The 7500-nt window shown below is 43.9% G+C and overlaps 1 pseudogene; it reads left to right on the plus strand.

Annotated features, from left to right (window-relative positions):
* Positions 1-3649, plus strand: part of LOC119595814 — a 9552-nt pseudogene extending 5903 nt beyond the window's left edge.
* Positions 3650-7500: the final 3851 nt, after the last annotated feature.

The raw sequence follows: 7500 nt of genomic DNA on the forward strand, positions 1-7500 counted from the left end.
AAGTAATTAAAAATATTGTTCATTATGAAATGGTTAATCATATATTATGCTTTTTATGTTAGGTGTATTGTACAGGCATATTAAGGAGACACTAATGACTATTTGAATTACCTGTCTGATGGTATGATCAGGAAATTAACACATTTTGAATTATTAATTACCATAACTTGCCTTTTAAATCTATGGTGTTTATGAACATTATTCACTGTCTGGATAAAGTTTCCTTTCAGGCAATTATCCATGTAAATATTATCAAGCTTATTTTAGATAACTGGAGAACTCACAGAAGCCACACAGTTCCCTTCTAGCACTAATAGATGGTTACAATAGATAATGCAGGATTTGGCAAATTATATAATAAGATTTGGATTTAATAAATGACAGTAGTTGTATTTATGTGTTTTCATTAAAATGTAGGATCAGAAATGCTTAACTGTCATTAGAAGAAAAGGATGGGGTTGATTGTACTGATGCTTTTTTATTGGCTGATGAACTATGTAACTTATAAATGACAATGTAAGTGCTGAAGATGTGTTGAGATGAATGGGAGTGCAAAGTGAAATGGTAGTAATGGACCATATGATTAGATGTTTTAATTGGTATATAGATTTTGCAGCATGTTTCTCGCTTCTCTATGCAAGGGTAATAGGGTAAGGCTTGATGTTCTCATATAAAAGGGACAATAATTTTGTGTTCTATCTTGTTTTGAGAGTGGCTGGCTTAAAACCAAATAACAGGACTTGACATGTCCAGATACTTATATTTATGCATCCCTTACTTTTTTTCTTGAATAATCATGGTACATTTTTCAACACACTTTAGTTGGCTTCTTGTAGGACTCTCAGACCCATAAACTTTTACACTTAAACATATTAGAGAAGTAAAAATGATATAATTGTTTTGATTTCATTCAAGACAACAGTGGCTTCCTTAGTGGTGGAGACCTATATATGCCAATTCTTAGTCACTTTTTTCCCATTTTATCTAAAAAAATATAATCATGACAGGAAAGAAAATTCCTGCAAATATGTTTATATGTTTTGTAGAGATACTGAAAGAATATTCTTTCTCTGGATTCATTATTTTTTTTGCCAATTTTAATACATAGCTTGCTGTACAGATAGGATCAAGGTCTGTAAATTTGCAGATAATGTTAACAACATTCATTAGAGAAAAGGAGTATTATTGGTGACTTATATATTGTTAGGCGGACTGTCAGGGAAGCTCAACACCTTATTGCTTGTATGCTCTTATGCTCTTAAAATCTTATTTTTTTCATTGCTGTGTGTGTGTGTGTGTGTGTGTGTGTGTGTGTGTGTGTGTGTGTGTGTGTGTGTGTGTGTGTGTGTGTGTGTGTGTGTGTGTGTGTGTGTGTGTGTGCGCGCGCGCGCGCGCGTGCGCGTTTGTTTGCGAACAACACGCATTGGATACGCAAAGAAAATGGGGCTTATTTGAATAATGAAAATAGGCTAAATATGCCCTTAGAGTTGGAAGAGAAAACAATCCCTTGCCAAAATTGCCGAGTTATCAAGTGATAGAAATTAATTTGCATTTCTTAGAGTGCCGAAGCTTATCACTTATTTGCTTTAGATTGGTTGTCAAAAATGGAAGGTGATTGATATTTGTTATTGTTGTTGATGTTCTTGTGATTTTCGTTGTTACTATTTTTTGTAATTATTATTATTATTTTGTAGTTATTATTATTATTATTATTATTATTATTATTATATTATTTTTTTTTTTTATCATTATTATTGTTATTGTTACTATTGTTGTTGTTGTTGTTTTTGTAGGGATATATAGTGGAGGCACATATGAGACACACTAAAACAAGTGGTTGATTTTGGTAAAACATTGTTATTATTATTATTATTATTATTATTATTATTATTATTATTATTATTATTATTATTATTATTATTATTATTATTATTATTATTACTACTACTACTACTGTTATTATTACTATTACTATTACTATCATTATTGGTATAAGTATTGGTATTACCATCATACTTGTTTAAAAAAAATATTGGTAAATAATGATTGGTTGTCATGATTTAGCATGCACATTGTTAGAGCAAATTAGTTTTGTAAATATGTTATTTTATGTGTTACAGTGTTGCTGCATATGTTTTTGCGTGCCTCTGCATGGTCTGGTCGGACATGAGTTGTTGATTGCATATGCAGGCAACGTCATTTCACTTTTGTTAATACTTCGCGTGGTTTCGAAACATCGTTTGCCTAAAAAAGTTTTTGTGTTTTCTGTAAAAGAAATAAACTGGAAAGTGATGAAAAGCAACTTCGACGGTTAAGTTTCCTATCATGACCTGCACAATTTGAGAAGTTTAAGAAAATAAGTTTAAACATTAGAATCCTTTTTTGTGACGCTGAAAGAGACAGAAGAGGCGTGGGTGCATGCAACTAGTCAGTCGAGATGCAATTGCCTCTGCGTCGATAAATTTGTGCTTGCAATGGGCCAGGGAACGCCGTGCAGGGGATGGAATTCAGGCCTCCGAGTGCAATTGCATTTACTCTCCTGCATTTTATGGCATTGAGCTTTCATTGTTCTTAATTACCATACAGAGTAAATCGTCGGTTTGGTCGTTATTGGATGGGAGAGGTTCGCGATATATATATATTTGTTATTTATTTAATTTATTATTATTATTATTTTTTTTTACTTTTAAGAGAATCTGGTCAACCAGGTAATTTTGTAATGATGAAATTATTCGCGTGTATTCGCTGTCAAATAAAAGGGAGTTGATACACAAAAAATTGGAGACTTAGGCAGAAATATTTGATTATCTTCTCTTCCTTATTGTCAGTGCAAGCGTAAAACAGTACTCAGAGGTAAAGTGGCCGCTATTGAATATTTAATTGAGGCGGGGAAGAGAGTTTGCCGGGGGTTGGGTGAGGTGGGGGTGTCTCGATCCCCCCCTCCCGGGTCAACCAGCCAGAGTATAGCAGAAGTGTTTTCGAAGGCTCCTAGGCCTGTGATGCAAGAGGCTCAGGACACGTGTGACGCGGGACACGGCGACGGGGCCAATGGGAGATAGTCACGGTGCAGCAGCGAGTGACGTAACAAAGAGAGAGAGGAGACCGTGACGAGGCCCCGAGTGATCCCTCCGGTGACATGCTCATCACGCCCGCCCGGCGCTGATGGCGGGGAACACCTCTAGTTACGGCGAGTTGTGAGAGGCGGCGGCGTCGTGCACCCGCGTGGTCATGCGACAGTGCTGCGATGGCGGCCAGGAACATGGCGAGTGTGAGCCCCTGCCTGGCCGAGACCGCTTCCGGCCCGAGTCCCAGCTCCGGCCCTGGCCCTCCGCCCTCCGCCACCCTACACCGCCCTGACGCCTCCAGGCCATTCTCTGTGCGATACTCACTGTCCTCCCTTCGTAAGTGTAGACCCGTGTGGCACTCTGGGCTGCCCGCTCTGCATGGCACGCCGCCGCTGCCGCCGGGATGCTGGCGGCTCCTCTGGCGTCCTGGCACCCTCCTGCCTGACATACGACGGGCTTCAGGCACTACCATTCTCGCACGTGTATTGCATGCTTGCTTGTCTAACTATCGCTTGGCAACCCTCTTGCAGACCGTGCATTCTACTTATAGATTGTCTGTAACTACCTTGCATGACAGCTCATAGGGAGAGGAAGGTTGCATGTCGCTTCCAGCCCGCCTTTGTCCGTAGCACCTATGACTCGCCAGTCTTCTCTCGACCCGTGTAGCAAGTGCGTTGTAGGTTCCGTTTGAGTTTTAGCCAAATTGTGTGAAATATCTGAAGTTTGCTCGACCCTTCTACATCCTTTCAACTTTTGGGAGGCTGCCGACGACCTCCCCGAATTACTTCTGTGGGTTTTTGAACATTACTCCTCTCCTCTTCCCTTTCTTTCGCTCGCATCTCTATCTATTCATCCAATCATCCATCCACCCACCATCTATATCTTCCTGTCATGATGCGCACGTTCGACCACGTCCATTTATCCATCCATCCAATCAGTCAACTCAGCCACATACAGCCTCGCCCAACCACTCACTCACCCACCCGCCCACCCATTCACTCACTCACCTACCCATTCACTCACTCACCCACCCATTCTCTTACTCACCCACCCATTTACCCACCCACCCATCCATTCTCTCACTCACCCACCCCACCCACCATTCTCTCACTCACCCCACCCACCCATTCACTCACCCACCCCTTCACTCACTCACTCACCCACCACCCACCCATTCTTCACTCACCCACCACCCATCCACTCACTCATCCACCCATCCATTCACTCACCCACCCACCCATTCACTCACTCATCCCCAACCCACCCATTCAATTACCCACCCACCCATTCACTCATCCATCCATTCATTCTTACCCCCCCCCCCCCCACCTACTCATATGCTCGCCCACCCACTCGCCCACTCACTCTCCAACCCGTCCATCGAACGTCAAATCACTAAATCGGTCCGTCACTCACTTGAGACAGACACAGACACAGACGCAGGCACAGAGACAGACAGAGACAGAGACGAGACAGAGAGAGCAATTGCTCGCCACACAGTCCCACAAACACGTCTGTAGAATCCACCTGTTTTTTATAGTCTGATTCTAGCCGACGTTCAGTTTTACGGTGTTTAATTTACAATGGCTTTGTGGATTAAAAACCGTCGTTAAATTAGTTTTATCTAAGTTTGTGGACTCGTTCAAATCGCCCTCACCGACGACCTATAGACAGTGGCAACCCGTAGACGACTGTGATGCCGGGCATGCGTTGGACGGGGCTTCGCGTCAAGGGCGACAAAGAGGCGGCGGCTCAGCGATCGCGAGGTGTGGCGAGCGACTGGCGAGGTGTGCGTGCAGCTTTTCCTGGTACTGTAGGGCGGCGCGACGGGGGCTTTGACCCTGAGGCGGGGCGGGGAACCTCGTGGCTCGTGTCTGGTGGGCGGACGCGCGAGGGGAACCTCGGGAGGAAGGGACAAGGGAAGTGGGCCAGAGCAGGCTGGTTAGGCGGCGGCTGTTGGGTTGTTGGTTGTTCGGTTGTTGGGCGACGGCTGTTCGGGTTGTTGGGATGCGTTCTTGTGTCTCGTGTGTAAGAAGCATTCATGGAGAGGTGTGTGACAGACAGACACAGACAGACAGACGGACGGCCGGACTGATAGAGACAGATATAGCAGGATAATGACGATGTATGTTTGATTGTAGGAATCTCGACAGGTCGACACGTGTGCAGGCAGGCAGACAGATACAAAAGAGAAAAGAAACGTGGCAAAGCAATAGGTAGTTATGAAAGGAAAGCAAAAAGCTGTCAAATATGTAGATGTGCAGGCAGGCAGGCCGACAGACAGTCAGACACAGACAGACAGACAGACAGACAGACAGACAGACAGACAGACAGACAGACAGACAGACAGACAGACAGACAGACAGACTATCAGGCAGGCAGGAAACAGGAAGGAAGGGAGGAAGGCAGTGTCTCAACACACACGCACGCGCGCGCACACACACACACACACACACACACACAACACACACACACACACACACACACACACACACACACACACACACACACACACACACACACACACACACACACACACACACACACACAGTCACAGTCACATAGTCACATAACCACGTACGCGATCACGCACGTCATGATCTTGTAGGCTGATTACGTTAGGCCTAGAAAATGACTAGCAAAGGCGATATAACATTAAGGGAAATAAAATAAAGGGCAGGGATGGGTTGTACATTGGTAATATATATCTACAGAGACGCTCTTATTATCCAGGGATCTCTATTGGGCCAAGTGGTCGCGGTCTCATTCTTCTTTTTTTCTTCTTCTCCTCCTCCTTCTCCTTCTCCTTCTCCTACTTCTCTTTCTCTCTCCCTCTCCTCCTCCTCCTTCATCTTCCTATGGTGGGGAAGGGGTATTCGATTTCTTAGGTTGGTTTGGTTGGTTTCTTGACTTATTTTTGTTGTTGTTGATTGATTGATCTCTTGTTTATTATAGACTGGTCTCTCAGGTTACTGTTTTTTTGTTGAGCAAGATGGGTTAGGGCACATGAGAATGATAAAAAATGGCTATGGTCTATTAGTAGATCTTTAGAGTAGATCAAGGTTGTAGGGGACAGATAAAAGATCTGATGGGTAGACTTAACTAGATTACCTAAGCAGAGATAGTAGGCGGTTTGAAAGTAACAATATAGGGTTGCGCTGTGGGTATACTATTTCTTATTGTGTAAGTTGTTATTTGTCTTGTTACTTTCATCTTTCTATTGTTATCGTTATTGCCATTGTTTTTATTGTTGCTGCAGATGTTATTGCCATTATCGCCGTTATCATGTGAGTGTTTCGTGTCTATATCATCAGGCGCCTTTTGTTTCCACACGGCTTCATAATGCCAAGTCTTCCCCTCCCTGTATTTCCCGGTTATTACTTACTGAATCCTTATTTCCTCGTCTTGTGTTATCTGTCAATCTACGTCTTTGCTTCTCACGTTCGCATTGTTTCCCCGTAAATGTAGCTCGTGTCGGGAATGGGCCGTCCAGCTCCTCGAATCCTGCTTAATGTTTGTGTCACTCTTTGGCGTCTGTGGCTGTCTGTCGCTTTTCAGTGTGGGTGTGTGACTGTACCGCTGAGTTGTGGCTGTATTAGATGGGTTATAGACGAGCGCCCGTGTTACTTTTGGTTGTGTTTCGTTTATCGTATCGTGGGTATGCATGATGTAGTGGTGGTGTGAACAAAGAGAGATAGGAGTGAATGATTTCATATGACTATTATTGTATGGCGTCGCTGTCGTTTTCCGTTCGTCTGTCACATTTACCAATTACTCAGCCATATTTTAGAACTAGTACGAAGTACATTTTTCATCTCATCCCTTGCCTTTATTCAACGTTCACGCCACACACCCCAGTTCTCAGCTTGAGCAATACTCATCGATAGATTACAATATATTGACAGTCATTGTCATAACGATTGAGTCATTCGTCGTACCACTTGTGATTCCACCGTTCTGCTCTCGCCAGTGAAGCGGGTTGTGCATTCCTCTTCCTAGTGTAGTGAACCTGATATTGTAGTGACTAGCATTAGTTAACCCAAAGCCAACAGGTACTGGTGATTATCGACCCACTTTTTTCTAACACGGTTTCTATTTTGGTGTTGCGTCCCCTGTCCTTTGCCCTTCCTGTTATCGCCAGAAAACACTGCTCGTTTCTCCTCCTCCTCACTACTCCTCCTTCTCCTCTTCCTTCTCATACCCCCCTCCTCCTCCTCCTCCTCCTCCTCCTCCTCCTCCTCCTCCTCCTCCTCCTCCTCCTCCTCCTCCTCCTCTCTCCTCCTCCTCTTTCCTCCTCCTCCTCTTCTCTCCTCCTCTTTCTCGTCCTCCTCCTCTTTCTCCCCTCCTCTTTTCTTCCTCCTCCTCTCTTTCTCCTCCCCTCCTCTTTCTCCTCCTCCTCCTCTTTCTCCTCCTCCTCCTCCTCTTTTTCCTCCTC

This window comes from Penaeus monodon, chromosome 36 (genome assembly GCF_015228065.2).
Source record: "Penaeus monodon isolate SGIC_2016 chromosome 36, NSTDA_Pmon_1, whole genome shotgun sequence".
NCBI lineage: Eukaryota > Metazoa > Arthropoda > Malacostraca > Decapoda > Penaeidae > Penaeus > Penaeus monodon.